The sequence below is a fragment of the Podarcis erhardii genome, assembly GCF_964252035.2.
Source record: "Podarcis erhardii genome assembly, chromosome: 9".
Lineage (NCBI taxonomy): Eukaryota > Metazoa > Chordata > Lepidosauria > Squamata > Lacertidae > Podarcis > Podarcis erhardii.
Genome location: NC_138512.1, coordinates 2,433,023 through 2,454,536, shown reverse-complemented (window position 1 = coordinate 2,454,536; position 21,514 = coordinate 2,433,023). Strand labels below are relative to the sequence as shown.

The 21,514-nt window shown below is 45.0% G+C and overlaps 1 long non-coding RNA gene across 1 annotated transcript in view; it reads right to left on the bottom strand.

Moving 5' to 3' along the window:
* Positions 1–5,441: 5,441 nt before the first annotated feature.
* The window catches only part of LOC309350030, a 96,668-nt gene continuing 80,595 nt past the window's right edge, over positions 5,442–21,514 (bottom strand). The window contains exon 3 of the long non-coding RNA XR_014160270.1: positions 5,442–5,785. This is a non-coding gene — a long non-coding RNA (uncharacterized lncRNA). The remainder of the gene's footprint in view (positions 5,786–21,514) is intronic.

The window sequence follows — 21,514 nt, the reverse complement described above, 5'->3', positions numbered from 1 at the left end:
ATGCCCTGGTACAAGAATGCAGAATATAAGGAAGTGGCAAAAACCTTATGCTAATCTTTGTTCCCCCCACCCCCTTCTAGGTTATTCACCACCCACCATCTTCTAATATGCCACCCCCCCCCCTCGTTCCTTGTTTAAATCCAGGGATTGGTAACTCTTGGCCTGCAAGATGTCGCTGGACTTCACCATCTTTGACCATTGGCCATCATGGCTGATGGGAGCTGGAGTCCAACAGCATCTGGAGGTCCACAGGTGTGTCCAAAGCTTCCGTTCTCTCTGCAGTATAGAATCATAGAGTTGGAAGGTACAGCAGTCCAACCCCCTGCAATGCAGGAATCATAGCTAAAGAATCCCTGGCAGAGGCTCTGTTTTAAAATATCCAAGGAAGGAGAGCTTACCACCTTCTGAGGGTTTCTGTTTCCATGTCAAACAGCTCTGACCATCAGAAAATTCTTCCTAATGTTTAGCCAGAATCTCCTTCCTTGTCTTTTGAATCCATTGGTTTGGGTCCCACCCTCTGGAGCAACAGAAGACCAGCTGGCTCTGTCTGCCATAGGACAGCCCTTCAGATATTTGGAGACAGCTATCATGTCTTCTCTTTTCTCTTTCAGCCTTGCGTATACCGTTGTAACAAATTTCATGCTAAATGATCACCGGCAGATCCTAACAGATTATCCTTTGCGTTGTTTTTGTGTCTTCATTTTTACATGCGGAATTTTCATGGACATTCAGGGTACAGTCTGATTATTTATATTCATTCTAATTTTGCAAGATAAGCAACCTAACTGGAGCCATTTTGTCTTCTGGATTTGGCAGTCAGCCTGGCGATTAAAATTACATGGCTCCAGGTTTGTCATCACCATATCATTATCACTGCTCCATTGCATAATCAGTTGTATGGTGGAGCCTGGTCACGATCCAGTGCTAAGTTCTGCACACCTTCCTGTGCATGACTAGATGACCATTCCCATCAGCGCCTGAAGATTCATTGAGCTCGTTCAACAGGGGTCAGAGCAACACTGCAGGTGTCCATCTGCGCCCGTATCCACTGCATGAGTGCAAGCTGGCTTTGTGCCTGAATCTCCCTTGTAAGTCTGAGTCTGGTCTATGCATTTAATGAATAGAGTGTTTTTGTGCCTATAAAGTATCTAAGAATACATGATTGCTTCTAGTTTCAGGGAGAGGGGGTGTCTAGCAAAACAAGGGACTGTTCTTATGCAGCTTAGTAGGTGCCCCCAAAGCAGCTGCAGCACCATGGATAGTTCTGTCATGGGCTGGCCAAGTCAGGATTACAATGACTCAAGGGAGGGATCCAGTGGGTTGGGGGGAGCCTGAGGGGTGGGGAGGGTGGGAATCCAAGGAAGGTTTCTGAATCTCTCCCTCACTCCAATCTTCTTTGTGGTGTGCCCCTCCTGTCCTTCAGACTTTCCTGCCAGACTTTCCAGATGGGGATGAGCTGTGCACCAATAAGTCTCCCAGTGCAGCCAGAGGTTGGCTACAGCTGTGTCAGCCCAGAAGGGGAAAGTTTGCCCAGCACTGGATCAACTTCTGAGGCCTCAAGCTAGTTAGGGCACTCACTTTTGTGTAGCACTGAATAGGATTAGCACTGTGTGATTGCCTGAATTGCCTTAATCTGTTTATGTAGTGCAGTACCCTAAATAACTCCTGCCCACCTAGCAGTTCAAAAGCACGTCAAAGTGCAAGTAGATAAATAGGTACCGCTCCGGCGGGAAGGGAAACAGCATTTCCGTGCACTGCTCTGGTTCGCCAGAAGCGGCTTAGTCCTGCTGGCCACATGACCCGGAAGCTGTACGCCGGCTGCCTCGGTCAATAAAGCGAGGTGAGCGCTGCAACCCCAGAGTCAGTCACGACTGGACCTAATGGTCAGGGGTCCCTTTAACTTTTACCTTACCCTAAATATAAAAACCTTTGGAAAATTTTTTGCCTTGCATTTTTTCCTGCAGGAGCCAGAAGCCAGGACAAGCTCTGAGTGAGCAACAAAGGCTGGAGGTGTGTTTTGTCTTGAAGCATCGCTGCATCCCTCCCAAGTCTATCCTGGTGGGGATGCCATTACCTCTGAATCTAGCAGACGCAGAGTTGGACGTTGCAGAAGCACCAGGTTCAAGTTCAGGCCCCTGAACTGTCTGATGGTGATCAAGGAAACACTCTCCCTGGGGCCATCAGACAGGAACCCCCACTGCACATGGCCAGCCCAGCATGCAACAGAGGAGGCGTGTCCATCTTCAGGTCAGAGGGTTTGCCCTTTAAGGTTCTGAAGTTCCCCATGAGGGGGTGGGGCCTGGAGGAGGTAGTCTGGAGACAGAGGCTTGCAAGCCTTCAGTCCGCTGACAACCTTTACAAGAGCACATTGCTCGCTGGGCACTATCTGAGGTCCTGCAACTTCTGAGCTGCCTCCAGTCTGGCCTCTTTCTCTGTGGGCTCTGGCATTCCACGAGAACATGGCCGGCTGAAGAGTGCGAATCCTTCAAGGGCTAACCCCTTTGCCTGAAAACAAACCACTCTTGTGGCCTCCACAATGAACATTTGGGCAGCAGAGGGCACGTCCTTCTTCAAGGAAAGCATTTATGAAGGTACTGGCTCAGGTTCCAAGGCAACCGGCAACCAGCCTCAGGTTCAGTATCAGGAGCTTAGGTCCAGTTCATCATCTGGTGGTTCTGAACCTCTGGACCCTGCCAGTCTATCCACGCTTGATTCTCAGTTCCAGGCTGCAGCCATGACAGGATATTGGATATCTTGGAGTTATGACCTGCCTTCACTCTGTTTATTTTCAATGATGGAGTTTGCTCATCACCCAAAGTATGAGGGTGGGAAGGAATCTGGATGCAAAGGTGGCCTTCCTTTCCAACAACCCTGAGCAATGCAGGAAGACACGGGTGCCAGAAGAGAGCATCAAGCAGAAGTCCTAAACCAGCTAGGAGAACTGTCCAACAGGATGTGGACAGCAAGAACAGGAACTGAGTCAGGAGATCTGGACCAGCAAGAGAGCTGCCCAACAGTGTCTGGTAGCAGGAGCTGGGTAGCAAAGCTGAGCGACAACCTGCCTATCTGAGTCAACCCATGACTGGTGACTTGCATGAACTCAGTCATGCTTTATCACATTGTGCCTGAGCTTCTAAAACTGTTGCTTATCAGCTGAGTTGTGCATTTGATTCTACTAATAAATGATGACAGTTCACCAGCCTTCCAACTTCTCTAGGCATATTTGTCAACCCTTGTTCTTGTTACAATCAATTTGAATTTATTGCCATGAGAAAGGGCATGACACCAGCTTAGACGTCTTTAAAAGGGGATTAGACAAAGTCATGGGAGATTAGTTTATCAGTGGTTGTTAGTCTTGATGAATTTCTGAAAGTGTCATGTTCAGAGGCTTGGTTTGTTTGTTTATTTCCTATAAACTGAACAATGAAGTATTTTTATTATTTATTAAATTTGCATACCACCCTTCATCTGAAGATCACAGGACAGTTCACAAAATAAAAACACAAAGTACATATCATATTAAGAACAAAACAGAAAACAAAACCCCCAATATGCTAAGATGGTGAACATCACACACCCATAAAACAGCACAAAAATGCGTAACATCAGGATAGTGATGCGGACTGAGCTATACATAATTTTTCATTATATGCTACTTGAATTATGTCATTAAGTATATGTTTTATGTGGGCAGCTATACAGGGGGCAAAGTGGTTCCCTCAAGTGAGCTGGTCTCAAGCTGTTCAGAGTTCTATATACTAAGAGTAAGACCTTGAATTTAGCTCAGTAGCATAGCGGCAGCGCGTGGAGATCCTTAAACAAAGTTGTCCTATATTGCTGATGGGAAGCACATTAGGCACTCAACTGCAGCTTCTGGACCAAACACAAGGAAAGCCTCCCTACAGAACACTGAAGCATTGGTACCTCTAATTTTGAGGTACCAATGTCTGGATCACAGTCGTCAAGCTATCCCAGTCCAGAAATGGCTGCAGTTGTGCCACCAAACAAAGATGCCAGCTTTCAGGAAGCAGCTATGGCTGAGGGCTGTGGCCTTTCTCTCTGCGGGCTTCCTAGGAATATTTGTCTGGCCACTGTAGGGAGCAGGATGCTGGGTGATATGGGCCCATTGGTCCCTTATGTCCCTTCAAAACGCCACACTTCGTCTTTGCCTGCACTCATGTGACATTTCAGCCTAGTGACCTTGAAAAGCAGCTGTCAGCATTCCAGCAACAGAAGGCTGCCTTCATTCTAAATGAAAAGACTCCTTTGCTTCAGAATGCAACAGTGGGTCGCATCCGCTGGGATTTACCAGCAAAAGTGATTCTTCTAGTTTGGCTCTGTCTTTTCCTTTCCTTCCAGGTCTGTTAACCCCACGTCTTGGGTGTACATGTAACAATTGCAGTGACAACAATGTTGGGTTCGTATCACAATGAAGTCTGCGTCGCATCAGACCAGAAGTCTGCCTCCCAACTTCCCCTCGTTCTGACTGTCACCTCCTTGCACCCTTTGCATTTAAAATAAAGTCTCTTGGCAGGAGATCATGGACTGCTCCTCACGCTTCATTTATCCATCTTCCATGCCCTCCTGCACAAGAAAACAGCCGCCGTTTCCGTGCCATGTTTTTAATCTTCATCTCACCTTTTCTATTATATCATGGCCAAAGACTAAATGGCTCTCCAGTCCTTCACTTGAGTTATTGGGTGCATAATGGGAACTCTTGAGGAAGGACTAAGCATGAAGGATAGGCTATTAGAGGAGAAGTAGTTCTGCTCTTGCTTGTCCCCTGGATGCTTTTCTGACTCATTCTAATAACTGGCAAAATTGTGTTTCAGTGACGTTATTCATGTCCATGTGATAGCTGTTCCAAAGATCTTTAATAGAAGATAAAAAATTTATGGCTGTGTTTTAAAGAAGCAGTGAGAATTGTTTATAAGACATGTAAAAATACAATCCAGGCCATGGTGTGGTGTGGTGGTACACGATGAATCAGCCATGCTGAAGCTAAGCAAACCCAGACAAGGCTGGTGCCCATTGCTGTGATAGACTCATGAGTGAGAAGGATTCCCAAGGGTCATCGTCCAACCCCTGCAAAGCAGGAATCACAGCTCAAGAATCCCTGACAGGTGAACCTCCAACCACTGCTTGAATACCTCCATTGAAGGAGAGTCCACCACCTTCCAAGGGAGTCCATTCCACTGCTGAATGGCTGTAACTGGAGTATAGCATCTAGATCAAGGGAAGTAATAGTGCCACTATATTCTGCTCTGGTCAGACCTCACCTGGAGTACTGTGTCCAGTTCTGGGCACCACAGTTCAAGAAGGACACTGTCAAACTGGAACGTGTCCAGAGGAGGGCAACCAAAATGGTCAAAGGCCTGGAAACGATGCCTTATGAGGAACGGCTAAAGGAGCTGGGCATGTTTAGCCTGGAGAAGAGGAGGTTAAGGGGTGATATGATAGCCATGTTCAAATATATAAAAGGATGTCACATAGAGGAGGGAGAAAGGTTGTTTTCTGCTGCTCCAGAGAAGCGGACACGGAGCAATGGTTCCAAACTACAAGAAAAAAGATTCCACCTAAACATTAGGAGGAACTTCCTGACAGTAAGAGCTGTTCGACAGTGGAATTTGCTGCCAAGGAGTGTGGTGGAGTCTCCTTCTTTGGAGGTCTTTAAGCAGAGGCTTGACAACCATATGTCAGGAGTGCTCTGATGGTGTTTCCTGCTTGGCAGGGGGTTGGACTCGATGGCCCTTGTGGTCTCTTCCAACTCTATGATTCTATGATTCTATGATTCTAAGTTATCCCTAATGTTTGGCCAGAATCTTCCTCCTTGCAATTTGAATCCAGTCCAATCCCCAAGAGTAGAAGAAAACCAACTTGCTCCATCTTCCATGTGACAGCCCTGCAGATATTTGAAGATGGCTGTCATATCACCTCTGATGCTTTAGTTGAGATTTCTGCAGTGCAGGGGGTGGACTGGATGACCCGCCAAATCTAGTTTTGTGATTCTTCTCTTCTCCAGCTCAAATGTACCCAGTTCCCTCAACCCTTCCTCGTAAGGCGTGGTTTATTAATTATAATCAGCTTTTCATGAGAAAAGATGTCACTAAGAGTTAGACAAATACAAAATTAAACTGACACCAAGACAATTTGAAACCAAGACAATTCCAGGAATTCGTGGGGAGGAAATCAGCATTGCTCTGTGCCAAGTGTTTCTTGAGGGCAAATATTATACCACCACCACCCTGAGCCTATTTTGGGGGTGCCTGGTGGGAGCCTCTTTGTACAAGTGGAAGCAAGGGTTTCACAAAAGCAGCACCATTAGCATATAAACCAAATGATTTTTTTAAAATTTAGTAATGGGTCTCCAAATGCATAGTCAGGTTAAAGGTTGGTCTCAGGAGTTCTTTAAAAGTTGAAGACTACCGCAGTGCGCCTCTTGTTGTGTTCTTAGTGTAATTATTCACTGGTGCAATAATTTTTAAAAAACGAGTTACAAATTTAATTTAAATTTTGGCTGCTGTTGTGTTGTACCTATTTTACCTAAATTATTTATTTTTGGGGTTGGATATAGTAATTGTCCATGATATTATTTGCACACACACACTGAGAAACAGAATGGATGGAGGTTGGTCTGAAACTAAATGCAGCAATTGAATATACTAAAGAAATCAAATAGAGATTTTTCTAGGGTAGCAGTTTCCTTGACGTGCTGGTCTTCAACGTGCAGCGAGTTGTTTTTTAAAAAACCATACGCGGTGCAGGATTCAAAAGTGTGCTTCCTCCCTCTGCCAACAGTTTCAAATGGCAGCCCCCCAAAGGCATTTGCTTGTAAGTTTTGCCAAAAGCGTAGGTTACTCCTTAGTTTAATTTCATGGAAGCATGTGCAGAGCATGTACAGAGAAATTAATATTAAACCATACAATTAAAGCACTCTTGTACCATTCTAACAGCCATGGTTCCCCCCCAGAGAATCTGAGAATGGTGCATGCTCTAGTTATCTCCCGCTTGGACTACTGCAATGCGCTCTATGTGGGGCTACCTTTGAAGGTGACCCGGAAACTACAACTAATCCAGAATGCGGCAGCTAGACTGGTGACTGGGAGCGGCCGCCGAGACCACGTAACACCGGTCCTGAAAGACCTACATTGGCTCCCAGTACATTTTTAAGCACAATTCAAAGTGTTGGTGCTGACCTTTAAAGCCCTAAACGGCCTCGGCCCAGTATACCTGAAGGAGCGTCTCCACCCCCACCGTTCTGCTCAGACGCTGAGGTCCAGCGCCGAGGGCCTTGTGGTGGTTCCCTCATTGCGAGAAGCCAAGTTACAGGGAACCAGGCAGAGGGCCTTCTTGGCAGTGGCACCCGCCCTGTGGAACACCCTCCCACCAGTTGTCAAAGAGATAAACAACTACCATCTGAAGGCAGCTCTGTTTAGGGAAGCTTTTAATGTTTAATATGTTATTGTATTTTAGTGTTCTGTTGGAAGCCGCCCAGAGTGGCTGGGGAGACCCAGCCAGATGGGCGGGGTACAATTAATACATTATTATTATTATTATTATTATTATTATTATTATTATTATTATTATTATTGCTAGGAATTATAGCTCCTTTTGCAAGCTACAATTCTCAAATTTCTTTGGGGAAAGCCACAACTGCTAAAATGGTATAATGAGGAGTTTAAATGTATTGTGCTTGTGGGTGTGACCTCTGTTTGGACTTTGCATTGTATTGCTGATGTACAAAGTCTATCTGCACTTTATGGTTCAGCAGATGAGCATGGGAAATTAATCAACTGTGGTTTTTAATTTTGTTTTTAATGGCACAAGGGAGTAATGGTGTCAAACTACAATATAATTGAATTTGTTTTGTTTTTTCTAAGCTGAAAGTGCTTATTCTGGAACAATTCAAAACAATTTGAAACAGTGTGCCAAAACTTTTTTGTGCCATCACCCCCTTGGTTCCATGAACTCATCTCCAGTGCCCCCTGCCCCATGAAAAGCATTATGCAGAAGGGCAGTTTGCACAACCCACAAAGGAAGGTAATAGCACAATAAATTTCAAAACAATAACAATCAATTGCACATTTCTTCAGAAGCCAATTAAACCTATTTAGTTTGATTAATTCTTAAAAAAAATTAATGAACTTTTTTTCAGACATCTTTATTGAAAGTTCAAAAAGTACATCCTTATATGAGCTCTAATCATGATGAGACGTAAATAAAAGAGAGAAAAAGAGAAACAGCCCCCGTGTAGAAGGGAAAATAAAGGGGGAGGGGGGAAACCCAAAACTACATACTTTACCAAGTTGTTATTGTACACCACCAGATCTTAACCTATTATAGTATTTGTAAGAATAGATTCCAAATATCATTGAATTTGTGTTTATATGCAACAGTGACGTATTTAGCATATGTGCCGCTGGGAGTGCAAAGATCCGCCCAATGCCCCCAAATTTATTTTAGCCACCCCCAAAGGTATCAAAGGTGCTGTTGACCCCGCTGCCATGTAGCAGCTCAATACAATACGTAACATAATATGTTAATATGTAAGAGTTAATTTCATGTGCTCTGCTAACGCGGCGCGTCTTTGCTAACGCTGCGCGTCTTTGGTAAATGAGCACACAAAGTCCTTTAGTGAAACAGTAGGTATACATTTCAGTAATACCTAGGTATATATGTATTTTGTTTTTCTGGCTTGATCAAAATTATTTATTATTTCATAACAGGTAGATAGTTAAGAGCTTAGGCAGCTTCAGCAGCGGGCCTGGTGCCCCCCAGAATTTGGCGCCCGGGTGCCCCGCACCTCTTGCACCCCTGGGTAAAGATGGCCCTGATATGCAAGTTGCTCTTATGTTGTGAGTTTGTATAAGTCTTCAATCCAATCGTAGAAGGGAGCTGCATTTTTATTCTTCCAATTCTTCAGTATCCGTCTTTTTGCTGTGGTCAGGGCACGGAGAGTCCACTCATATTGTCCTTTTGTAGGGTTCCATGTGCTTGAAAATGTAAGGTTGTTCCATACAGTTCTGTTGATGGTTGCAGTTACCTTCTGCCAAAAATATGTCAGTATAGGACAATGAAATAACATATGTTTTAGAGAAGTATTATCCCTATTGCATTTCCAACAGTTAAATACCTTAGATAGCCCTTTTTTAAACAAACATAATGGGGTCCAGTATATTCTAAATATTATTTTTTGTTGTCTGAGCCTCCATCTATGGACCACCATCTATGGATAGCCATCTGCCTCAGAGGGAGAGGCTCACTTCATTGGCTCCGTGGGACCAGCTTCCATGGGGCTCCTCTCAGAACTGGCTTGCAGCAGAGGGAGAGCTCAGCTAACAAGGCTCCCTACGTTTCTCAGTGATCTTTCCCTCCTTACCTAGTAATCCTTTGGCAAATACAAAACCATTTCCGTATCCCTCCCAAGGTGCTGAATTCTGAGCTCCTAATAAACTCGAGGTGTCCCCCACCCCACCCCGACAGCCTCGATTTATCACCAAAGCTTTGAGTATGGAACCATTTAACATCTTTAGAACACCAACAATTCCAGCTTATTTATTAAAATGTATTATCAACCTAGCATGGTGGAAACTATCAAAACAGCCCAAAGACAAGAGAGTTCCACCAGCTCATGATGGAAATCAGAGGGAAATGTCCAAATGTGCTGTAGAAAGGCGGATAATCTAAACAAAGAGAAAACAAGTGAAAAAGTAAGAGGAATACCCTTGGAATCAAAGATTTCAGTGCAGATAGAGCTCATATCTGGGCCATGCCATTTCCCCCCTGCTATAACAGGAACATAGGAAGATCCCGTCTGTCAGGGATTTTTGGTTGTGATTCCTGCAATGCAGGGGTTAGAGTAGAGGTCCCTTGCAATTCTATAGTTCTATGATTCTATGAATCAGGCCGTTGGTCCCTTTAGTTCAGAATAGCCAGCACTGGGAGCAGTTAATTTGTGGACCTTCAGACACTACTCAGCACAGTCCAAGGCCAGGGATAATGGGAGAGATGGCCCCCACCCCGGGTGAAATAGCTGATATAACTAACTGGCAGTGGCACGGGGGGGGGCGGAGCAAGAACATGTGCCCCAGGAGGCAGGTTAAGGGCAAATAGCACCTTGCCCTGATGACAACGTGTGACGGGGCAAGAGAAGAGAGGAGCACCATGGTCACAACACATGCTCAGTGACTCCCACTGTTTCAGCCCTCAGCTGGCTTCCCTCGCCAGCCACTCCATAGGCAGAGGTGGGCCTTTCTAAGGCCACACACGTCTTCTAACACAACAAATGGCTATACAATTTGGAGAAAACATCTGTCCGGTTAGGCCATGGGTAGGCAATTCCAGATGATGTTGGAATACAACTCCTTGGCCATTGGCCATGCTGGCTGCAGCTGTTGGGAGAGCACCATGTTGGCTACTCAGCCTTTAGGCGTTTGTCTTTTCCCAGCCACCAAAGATTTGCATGCTCAGTCCAGTCACCTTCCGTGGCAGAAAATGATAGATCTCAAAGGCTGGGGTGAAACTAGGCTTTATTTCACGCAGGTCAAAGACCCAGTTTGGCACACACACCCGTGCACATTTGTGTACACGCATGCACAGGCCGGGGGCCTCAATGGTGGCCCTCTGGAGGCTTCACCCGGGGCAGAAAAGCTGGCTAGCCCCCTCACCCCACCCCGTAACTACGACTCTGCTCAAAGGCAGGAGAGCTGCATTGTTGGCGCAAAGAAGAAATTATGGTGCGTATGTTTTTCCTGTGGACCAAATCGGAGCTTTAAATTATGGGAAATGATGCAGAGGGGAAAGCAGCCTTCTGCACTGTAGTTGCATTGCTCTCGTTTGTTTGGGGTTTTTTAAATGGAAGTTTGGGAGATCAGTTATAGTACTTTGGGCATAGCATTTAGTTATGCATGATTCTTTGCTCAGCTATCATTCAGTGCATTAGTACCACAGAGACGTTTAGCATTAAGATACCCATCTGAATCCTAAGCATCAACATGGGACCACTCTGCTTGGGAAGCACACCAAAAGAAAACCGCATGGGCTGTCTTTCAGTTTCCTGCAGGTAATCAAGTGTAGCTCTCTGGGACATTTTCTCCTGCTATTGGAACACACACAGAGGAACACACACACGTATTCCTAATCGGCAATTTCATTTCCTTGCATATTTTGCAAGTGGAGTCATTCCACCTAGTTTTCCATTCCGCCTCTCGCCCATAGGAACATAGCAAGTTGCCTTATATGGACTCAGACATTTGGTCCATCTAGTTCAGTATAGGCTACACTGGCTGGCAGCACCCCTCCAGGATATAAGCTAGGAGTCTCACCCAGCCCTATATGGAGATGCCTGGAATCATCTGCTTGCATGGCAGACACTCTCTCATTGAGCTCTGGTCCTTCCCCAACAGTCACTAACAATCCATGGCCACTGAGCATGCTCAGTCCTCTTTTCTGGTGCCCCATTTCTGCAAACCTTGGGGTCCCCCCTCAGGCTTGCTGCTGATGTCTCCTTTCATTCCTCGGTATCCCCAAGTTGGCTACATAACCATTGGCACTCAGCCCCTGAGTACCGTTGCCTTGCAGATCATGAGGACTAGTTCCTCTTTAAACAAAAAGCAAAAGGCACGCACTGCCACCTTGGGATGGATCTGATCCCTCATATATTCCTCACTTTGCACGTTTCAATAATTCACCATTATAAACACACAGACATGTCAAAACCAAGAAGAAAACTCTTCCATGAATCCTAACTGGGCTGTTCTTGTTCTCCAAGGAGGTAACTTTGCCGCGCGTCGCTTGGCATCCAGCCTTTTACCACCACTTGAGGGACAGATCCCTAATGAAATATTTAGAAGAGGGATGTTTGGAGGCACAAAGGGGGAAATGCTTCCTTCGTTGAAATGGGCTGCGCTGAGTTATGAAACATTGAGCGGGCTCTTGTCAAATGCAGCTATTTTGAAAGGGAGAGGCTTCACACATGATTGCTGCACAGCAGAAGGACAATTTAATACATGGTTTCATGCTCCACGCTTGGGTGGAGAGTTTATGGCTTTTGGAATAAAGTCAGTAAAGGATGCTGGAATGGATCTGTATTTAAAGACTCTGGAGCCCAAGAATGGGGGGTTAGAGTCAATCCATCCCTCTGTTACTGACAGGTCTGGGACAAAAAGGCAGTTTGCAAGGGAGACTGCTGGTGGTGAAGAGGGAGTGCTCAAATAATAGGGAATTCATTTATTTTATTTCATAAGATTTATACATACACTGCATGATTGTAGAAAACAACTACAAAAAGAAACAAACCTCAAAGCAATTAAAAGATAAAACCACAAAATTATCCCTTAGAAAAATGAACAATAATTTAAAACATTTAAAAAGTTAAAATAACAATAGACTAAAAAACAGATTAAAACTTGCATTGACTTTCCAAGCATCTAAACAAGAATGTTTTTGGTGGGCACCAAAAAGAGTATAGTGGAGACACCTGACTGATATCAAGAGGCAGGGAGTTCCAAAGTGTAGACACCCTCACACAAAAAGATTGAGTGCTCTCTCTAAGGACAAGTTACCCATACTGAGGAAAGGTAGCAAATCTGGGACCTTTTATATGACAGGGTGCACGTTGGTTCTTTGGTATCACCTGACTTCCCAGGCCAAGAGGATTAAGTGCTGTTGTGCAAATGTCCCAACGAAAACTGCCTGCAGTTCCTTCTCCAACCAACAGATAATTGGTGAATGATTGGCAGGACTTCTAGTTCCAGCATCCACTGAACACCCACTTGGAAGAAAAATATCTATCCAGTACCTAAAAACTAATGGAGCCAGTGTCAGGAGAGGGTCACTGGGGCGCCGCCACCAAGAAGGCCCTCACTCCACTTGTTGCCTGATCAGCTTAAGAAAGCGAGGACACCAGTGAGAGCTTTAGAACAGAGGTTGGACAGTCACCTGTCAGGGATTCTTCAGCTGAGATTCCTGCACTGCAGGGGGTCAGACTAGATGACCCTTGGAGTCCCTTTCAACTCCACAATTCTATAATTCAGATAGATACCTGGATGAACAGCCATCCTGTGAACAGATGTGTGAATGAACTTACCATATTTCTTTGGTTTATTTCTGTAGATCAGGCATGTCCATCTTGAAGTAGACTGTGATCTACGATCCAATATAAAAACTGGCAGTGATCTACCCCCCCCCCAGGGATGGGTGCCAGGTGGGCAGGTGGGCGCTGGCTGCTCCCCCCGCCATGGCAGGGGTGGTTGCAAACAGCCTGCTTCCCCTGAGCTCAGGAGGAGGTGGTGGCTGCTCAGGCCCGTCTCCAGCAGAGGGGGTGTGGCAATTGACCAAAATTCATCCCAGGATTGACTGGTCAATCATGATGGATGCCTTGGACATGTCTGCTGTAGATCATAGCATAAGTATAAAGATTGACATAACTTAAGAGTTTCCATCATGAATCTTTCTTGGCCTTGGTACAAGCCTGATACCAGTCTCCTCTCAAAAAGGGTCCTGAAGACATTCAGGGAGACATCCTGAGTTCCTCACACCTTGTAGAGGTCAACAAATGCAAATTTTGTTGCCAAGTATAGTATATTCAAACTCCTAAATGGGGTCCATCAAGGTCAAGGTAATGATCAGGCAGAAAGCAGATTGAAGACAGCCAGTTCACTCACAGCCCACTAGGATGACTTGCTTTCAAACTCTCAACTTGCTCTATGGACAAGGTGAGAAATGGGCAGGAAACTCTGGGTGGCTCAGTCTGTAGAGCATGAGACTCTTAATTTCAGGGTTGTGGGTTTGAGCCCAGTGTTGGGCAGAAGATTCCTGCCTTGCAGGGGGTTGGGCGAGATGATGCTTGTGGTCCCTTCCAACTCCACAGTTCTATGATTCTATGAAATACAGGAATTGTTCATCTCACAGCCCCTCCTTTCCCCACTACGATGCCATAACAAGAAATATTTTTTTAAACCCAGATTTTCAGTAGTTGGTTATCATGGCTCTGCTAGTTTTAACAATGACCTTCATTCGGTGCTCACAGGGAATGAACACACAAACAGTTAAGGACAGGTATACTCTTCTTGCCCCCACTTCCATTTCTTAACTTACTATTAGAGTGTCAGCTGGCAAAATTATCACCCTTGCGGTGTATAGGCATTGAAAATAGGGATATCGAACCCTCCAAATGCTGTTGGACCCTCCTAGTCCCCTCTCCCTCAGGGATACTGGGAGCTGCAGTCCAGTGGTCTCTGCAGGCGGCCAAGCTGGCCAAGCTTCTGCTGCGGTAAAGAAAGGCAAAGCTCCTGCCTCTCCAGCCCAGCTGCAGATCTACCACATTCTGCAAGTGCTGAATTAAATCTTTAAAATTCAGATGGCTGAGCAGCTGCCAAAGGGGGATGCTTGAGAAGAACATTGTGGAAGTAGGGCTAGCTGCAAAGAAAGCTCAAGTGAGCATCTCCTATGTGAAATGTACGTGCTCTGATCTGTACGTGGCACCACTGAACTGTAACAAGCTGAATGATTTATGGGGAATGCAGACTAATTCTGAGCGGCATGGAAATCCCAAAGGCCAATAAATAATGAATGCAAGCAATTCTTCAGTTATTAGTTAGTTGACTGCTTGACTTGTTACCAGGAGCTGATGAGGAAATAGAGGTGTGGACAGAAGCGATTCACTGTCTCCTCATCTCCAGTTCCAAAAAATACGCCTACGAGGTGGGCTGGAGCAGCCACCGTGGGGAGCAGAATCTTGTGGGGTGGTGCCCCTGTGGGTGCCCCACCTGCCCCTGCCACCGCTCAAGCTTTGACGGGGGTTGGGGAGACCTACCTGTCTTTCCTCAGGTGGTGAATGGGTGGGTGACTTGGAGGGTTGACGTCTCCTGCCTTTCCAGAATATGCTGGGGCCATGCTGCCACTACCCCCACCCCCACCCCCAAAGCTGACACTGGACCAGGAATAGTCAACATGTTGCCCTCCTCATCCAACATGGCCAACCATCAGGAAAGATGGGAGTTGGAGTCCACACTATCTGGAGACCCCCACTGCCCCATGATGCTAATGCCCCTGCTATTGGCACTCCCTCCCTTGCATTTAGTGGGGGGATGTTTCCATCTACCCCACTCCCTGCCCTTGGAAGCTGCTGCAGAGAAGGCCTGTGAGCAGCATCATGAGAAGGCTATTTTTGTGTGTTGTTAATTTTCTATTTATAGTATTGTTACATGCCACCCCCAATCTCTGCCAAGTGATAGCAAGATTCCAGGGAGTTCCAGGCACTCAGGGTTGTGCTTCCACTGGAAAACCGAGACTCAAGTGTCTTTAAGAAATATGGTTCATTTTACATATAGTTACACCTAAAGTGTAAATGGAGGGGGTGAAGGGTGGTGAACATCTGGGCCCAAAGCAGCAGCCAGTCATGGCCCCCGCTCACAGTGCAGTTTCCTCCAGCCAGCACTGCATGGAGTTCTGCCTTCTTCTCCTTCTTCCCAGCAGCCTTTGCAGAAAACAACTCTTCCGCTTCCAGCATCCCCTGTCACTTTGGCAACCTCCACTTCAAAAGCCTCCTGCAAAAGGCACTTTTTCCTGTGGGACCTCACGCCCCCTGTAATCCTGGCAGCCTTCCCTTTCTTGTCGGATGCTGAATGTCTCTGGTCTCAGTTGTTTTTGTCTCTGGTCTCAGTTGTTTTTGTTCTTGGATGCCACCTCCCTAAGTCCAGCTCCTGAGGATTCTGGCTTGACTTCAACTTCCACATTTACCCCTTTCAGAAATTATGGGGAGGACCTAGCACCCAGGAATTTTCAGGGATCTTTGTCCACTGCAAACTCATAACAGGAACGGCAAACCTGCAGCTGTGTTGCTAGTCCCATGGACCACATTGGCAAGGGTTGATGGGAGCTGGAGTCTGACAACATACAGAACGCCACTGGTTCCTCATCCCTGCTTCAGAAAGGCACTGCTGGCTGCCTTCTGCTTTTCCTTGTGGATTGCATTGTTTTCTGGGTGGTGCAATGTCTCAGACCTCTGCAGAGCTGCAGAATGCCAAGCAGACCTGAGGCCCGGTGTCAGGAAGACTCCTCTGCTGGCCCATAGAAAGAATGTTTGGCACCTGAGCCCAGAAGAACCAGACTCTGCAGCTGTGTCCTCTCTCCAGTCACCTCAATGCCCTGTAAGCCCTCTGTGGTCTGTTTCCCCAGGCCAGGCAGGCTGAACCTTGGGCTGTGGTTAGAGCTGCTGCTTCAGCAAGGAGGCAGCTCAGACTAGGAACTTATATAGGAGCTTTTCCACCTTTTCCTGGCTCTCCAGCAACGCTGGACCTGCACATGTGCTTCCATGTAGCCTTTATGGCTCCATCAAAGCATCTTCTGGCTAGGAAGTTGTAAATAAAAATGTTGCCAAAAGCAGCAGGAGCTGCAGTCACCATGACTATGATGAACATGCAATGGAGACAGCAAAATGAGAGTAAGTGGTAGGAATGCAGATTCCATGAATACTAATACTAATAATAATGCATTATTTCTGTGCCACCCATCTGACTGGCTTGCCCCAGCCGCTCTTTCCCCATCAAGAGCTCTGCTTCAAGTCCAAAAGCAAGTTTCCCCGAAGAACTGCTGGAGCAGCTCCAACTGCAACTGGTGGGCTGTGTTCAATTTGGTGAGTTGTAAATTTCATAGAACTGCTATTTATTTTATTGGCCCTTTCAGAATTCTGAAAAGAAACAGTCAGACAAAAAAAGAAAATCATTAAGTATCAGAAAGGAGCAATGAGGAAGTTCTCCTCTAATGGAAAATGCTTTAAAGTATGTTACAAATTTAATCAGTGGTTTTATTCCCTGTGTACTCAAGTCAAAGGAAAGATGAGAAGAAATGCCCAGACCAAATCCACCCACGTAAAAATGTAATAGCATTAGAAAATACTGCCAGTTCTTTCCACCCAAGGATCAATTTCCGGTGGATTTGGGCAAAGTATATAACAAAAACGGCACAGCTTTCTGTGCAGAGAGTACTGTCTGAACAGACAAGTGTTCTGACTGATATTGATCTCCACACTACAGCTCCCAATGGTGAGAAAAAGGCACTTTGCACATGTTCAGAGACATTTCTTTCTTTCTAATGAGTTCATACCTTTCCGGAGCATAGCTGCAGCACTAAAACAAATCACAGGAATAAACCCTGTTTCCGATTAACCCCATTGGACTAGAAGGTATTGGGTGATGGAGGAGGGTTTTGACCGGGGGCTCCCTAGGATCAGCCTTCAGCACCTCGTTTCCTGAGCCGCCCCGCAGTCTAGCTCCAGGAGCAGCCAACTGAGCTCCGTGTTCGAAGGATGCCATCCTTATAGGGCCTTCTGCCCACCAGGCCTTGAAACCTTGGTCCTCAGCCTGAGCAACTTGGGTCTGGTATTGAGATTTTCATAACCTGCCAGTTTCCTCTAGATCTCGGAAGGATGCAGTTAATCACTAAAAACACTTACTTAGTATGATATCTGACAAACACACAAATTCATGTGTCTGTGTGTCCGTCCAATGGCTCTTTCTGACATATTTATGGTGCTTTCATCCTGATTTGCTTGCACAAAGTTTACACAGAGTTTTGGAAAAGAAGAAAGCTAATATTTATTATAGGGAACATTTTTGAAGTTAATTTTAATTATTTTAAAAAGTTGTTGTTTGTTGTTAACTTTTTTCCATTGATAATTTTAATCTTTCATGTAAACCTCTTAAGAGATTTTACTACAAGGAGTGATAGATATTTTTTGTTAAATGTAGTTTCTTGGGTTCATTGTTCCTTATATATGCATATTGTGTTTTTTATTTTGCAAGCAGTTAGTGACTATTGAGTATCAAGCAATGCATAAAAATATGAAATAAATGAATAAAGATGAAGTATCAACAAAAGATTAAAACACGTCAACATCTATGTTGCCCTAGATAGGCTTGTCTAAGAAAAAATCTTTTAAGCTAGCATCGGTATTTTGCTTCTTTAATAGAATACAATGCAACATCAAACAAAACTACAGTGTGATGCATTTAAAAACAATAAAATGGCCACAAATAAACAAACAAAAACACAGCAGCACAATTTGAAGCATGTTTGCTTTTATTTATGACCCCTTCCACATTCAGCCTCTCTTACCAAGGCCCCGCTCAAGTCACAACTAATGCATTCCAAAACATCTGGAGAGCAGCAAGCAGAGGGTGGCAGCTTCTGCATTATTTCAGAAATGACTGTGATGTGCTGGGAAAGGCAACCCAAGTGATCAAGGAACTGAAGCCACTGGGCTCATTCTACTGAAAACGTCTGTATTACTGTCACTCTGCTGCCACCTCCTGACCAATTGCTCCACCTGAACCATAGCTGGGCTGCCATAGGTCCTCTTTTCCCCTGATACACCCTCTTTTTCACTGGGTACGTAAAATGAGAGTCATCATAGCTATACATAGTTAAAAGTAGAAGTTGGCAAACATGTCCTCCTTTTTGCTCTTCAAAATATGGCGACCCTAATTACCAGATTCCAGGGGTACCAGGTGCTGCACCTACCCAGGGTCTGTACTTTCTTGTGGAAAATGAAGCGGGGTGCAGGGGTTCACAGCATTAACACTCCAAGGGTCTGGGGAATGGCTCATATCCTTGCCTTTGTTGGTTTAACAGCTCAGCCATTATCAGGCTGGCTTGGCTATTTCAGCCATTGAATCTCTGCTTGATCTGTGGATTCAGGCGGCTAGATTAAATTCTAACCCTTTAATGGTTTCAGGAACTAGGGGAGTCTGACCCACCTGCAAACTCATAATACTACACCCTCCCAAGAGAGACACATCTGTCCCAGATGAGGAAACAAAACACAGCTTCCTTGCAGAAAAATAACAGGTAGTCTAACAAAAACATTAGAACACACATCATCATGAATGATAAGAAAGTACAATCACACCTTTAACCCAATACCAGCACAGTAACAGCTTATTCTTCAGGCCTTCCTCTTCCCACAGCACAGAGCAGCTTTCAAACACACACACCAATAGGCGCCGACTCCATGGGGCCTGAGGGGGCCCGAGCCCCCCAAAAAAATTCGTTGGGGGGGCTCTGCCCCCCCAATAATTTAAGAAAATTATTAGTTATATTATGCTTTGTAAAATCACAAAATTATGTTGGTATTTTTTATTTTCCTTGTTTGACGATAGTTACCTTTTAAAATACATTCAGTAATGAGTTAAAACAAAGCCACTCCCGATCTAGAGAGGGGGTGGGGTTGCGGGCTCTCGACCCATCAACAATCTCGCGGGGCTGGCGTCAGCCCCGCGAGAAGCGGGGATTCCCCCTAGCTCATTAATATTCACCGCCCACGGCGGCAGCCAATCGGCTGCCGCAGAGGGCGGGCCCTCACAGGTTCACTTAAGGTCGGGGCAGCCCGGGGCTCGCCCCTTTCGTTCCCCCAGCAGCAGCGGTTTGGAGGTCTTGGGCCCCCCCAATATTTTTTATAAGTCGGTATGGGCCCCCGCCCCCCCAATATTTTTTATAAGTCGGCGCCCCTGCACACATACAGTGGTACCTTGGTTCTCAAACTTAATCCGTTCCAGAAGTCCCCTCCAAAACCAACGCGTTCTAAAACCAAGCCGCACTTTCCCATAGAAAGTAATGCCAAACGGATCAATCCGTTCCAGACTTTTAAAAGACTTTTAAAAACAACCCCTAAAAGAGCAATTTAACATGAATTTTACTATCAAACAAGACCATTGTTTTTTTTTTAAATGATATTTATTCAAAGTTTCCAGAATGTATAAATACAATAAAGAACAAAGAAAAAATACAACAGAAAAAAGATAAGAAAAAAGAAAAAGAAAAAAGAAAAATACACATCCCTTATTACATCTTTTCATTTGCCTGTTTCTTGGACCTCCTCACACCTCCCTTTTTGTATTCTAACTTAATTCGTTGTTTCAGCAAATTCTTCCCATATTTCTCAATTTTTATTTAAATAATTTATCTTAACAACCTATCTCATTAATTGATTCAACATATCCTTTCCATCTTATACCATATTCTGTTATTCAATTTACCTTAATTTATTTAACCTTATCTTACCTTAAAAACCTTAAGATTCAAAGTTTAAACCATATTTATACATAACTCCTTAAATCCTTTCTACTAAAGCCAATTAGTTCCTTTCCAGCATTTTCCCTGATATTTCATTAATATTACACTAATTCCATAAATAAAATAAAAAAAGGAAATTTTCCCCTAATTATTATCCAAATAATTTCCCTAATTATTTTCCCTTATTATTATCCCTAATTATTATTATTCTTCCTGGTTTCGGGTTATGTTAGTCCTTTCTATACATTCCATCCAGTCCATCAATTATGTCAGTCCTTTCTATACATTCCATCCAGTCCATCAATCTGGTGATCTTATATCTGAGGCCCTTAAGTCTCTTCTATGCCCCTTCTGCAGATTTTCTTGTTCTTGTTTATAGTTGCACTCTTCCTTATCTTTTGTTGGTTTCTTTCTTAATTTCTTCTCTTTCTCCTTGGGGAGTGGGTCTCCGAGGGATTCCAACCGGTAATAATCTCCATTTTCCTTCCTCGAGCCAGCCCATTCCCCACAGTCCCACTCCCTGTCATCATCGTTATATTCCAAAAAGTGGTTGTCCAAAGGATAATTGTCAACATGTTTCATAGTCCCACCAGAGTTAAGAGCTTCCTTAACTCCAAACACTTCCAGGTACACTCCAAGTTCAATCTTCCAATGCAGCAACTTTTGCTCCTGCAGGACTTTGGATCTCTCCATTTGTGTTGCTTGGGGTGTGATCACAACCTCTTCCATCTTCCTCTGCCCTTGCGCTTGCCCAATCAAACCAATTTCCTGAGTTTGTCGCTGTATAATTAACAGGAAACACTGTTAATTCATATTCACTGGCTACGGCAGTCATCAAGTCCAACTTCTCATTCATCAAATTCATCCTCTTGTGCAACTGCTCCAGCAAAGCATTTGTCTTGTCAAGGGCAGACACCAAAATTTCCTCCCAACACATTTCTATTCAAGGTCAAGCGGCTGGTCCCACGATCCCAATCTCGCAGCTGTAACGTCTCCAAATAAACTGCAGCAACAGTCTGACAAGCTCCCTCTAGGGGACACAATTTCTGTTTGTATCCATCTTTAAAACGTATCTGTGATGGGATGATGAGCTGCTTGTGCATAAAAGCTTAGTCCCTCAGAGCTTGGGCATGGTTCTCAAAACTCTGTCTTAAGTGGAGCCCCTTAAACATGACTCCCTTAATCGCTGGCAGAATCCGACAGTGGGCGTTTGCGAAATCTGCTCCAACATAAAAGTTCCTTAACGGAAATGCGTCTTCGGGATTCTCGGCGCGACAGTTTCCGGCGAGGAGTGGGTGTACCTATGGGGGGTCCTGAGACTTCTCCACAGTTTTCACTAGAAGTCTCTCGGAGCCCTCCCTCCGACTCACTTTCTCTCTGAGCTCCTTCCCTCCCCCTGCTGGTACCTTCCTCTGCTGCCGAGTCTCTCTTAGCGTCCGAG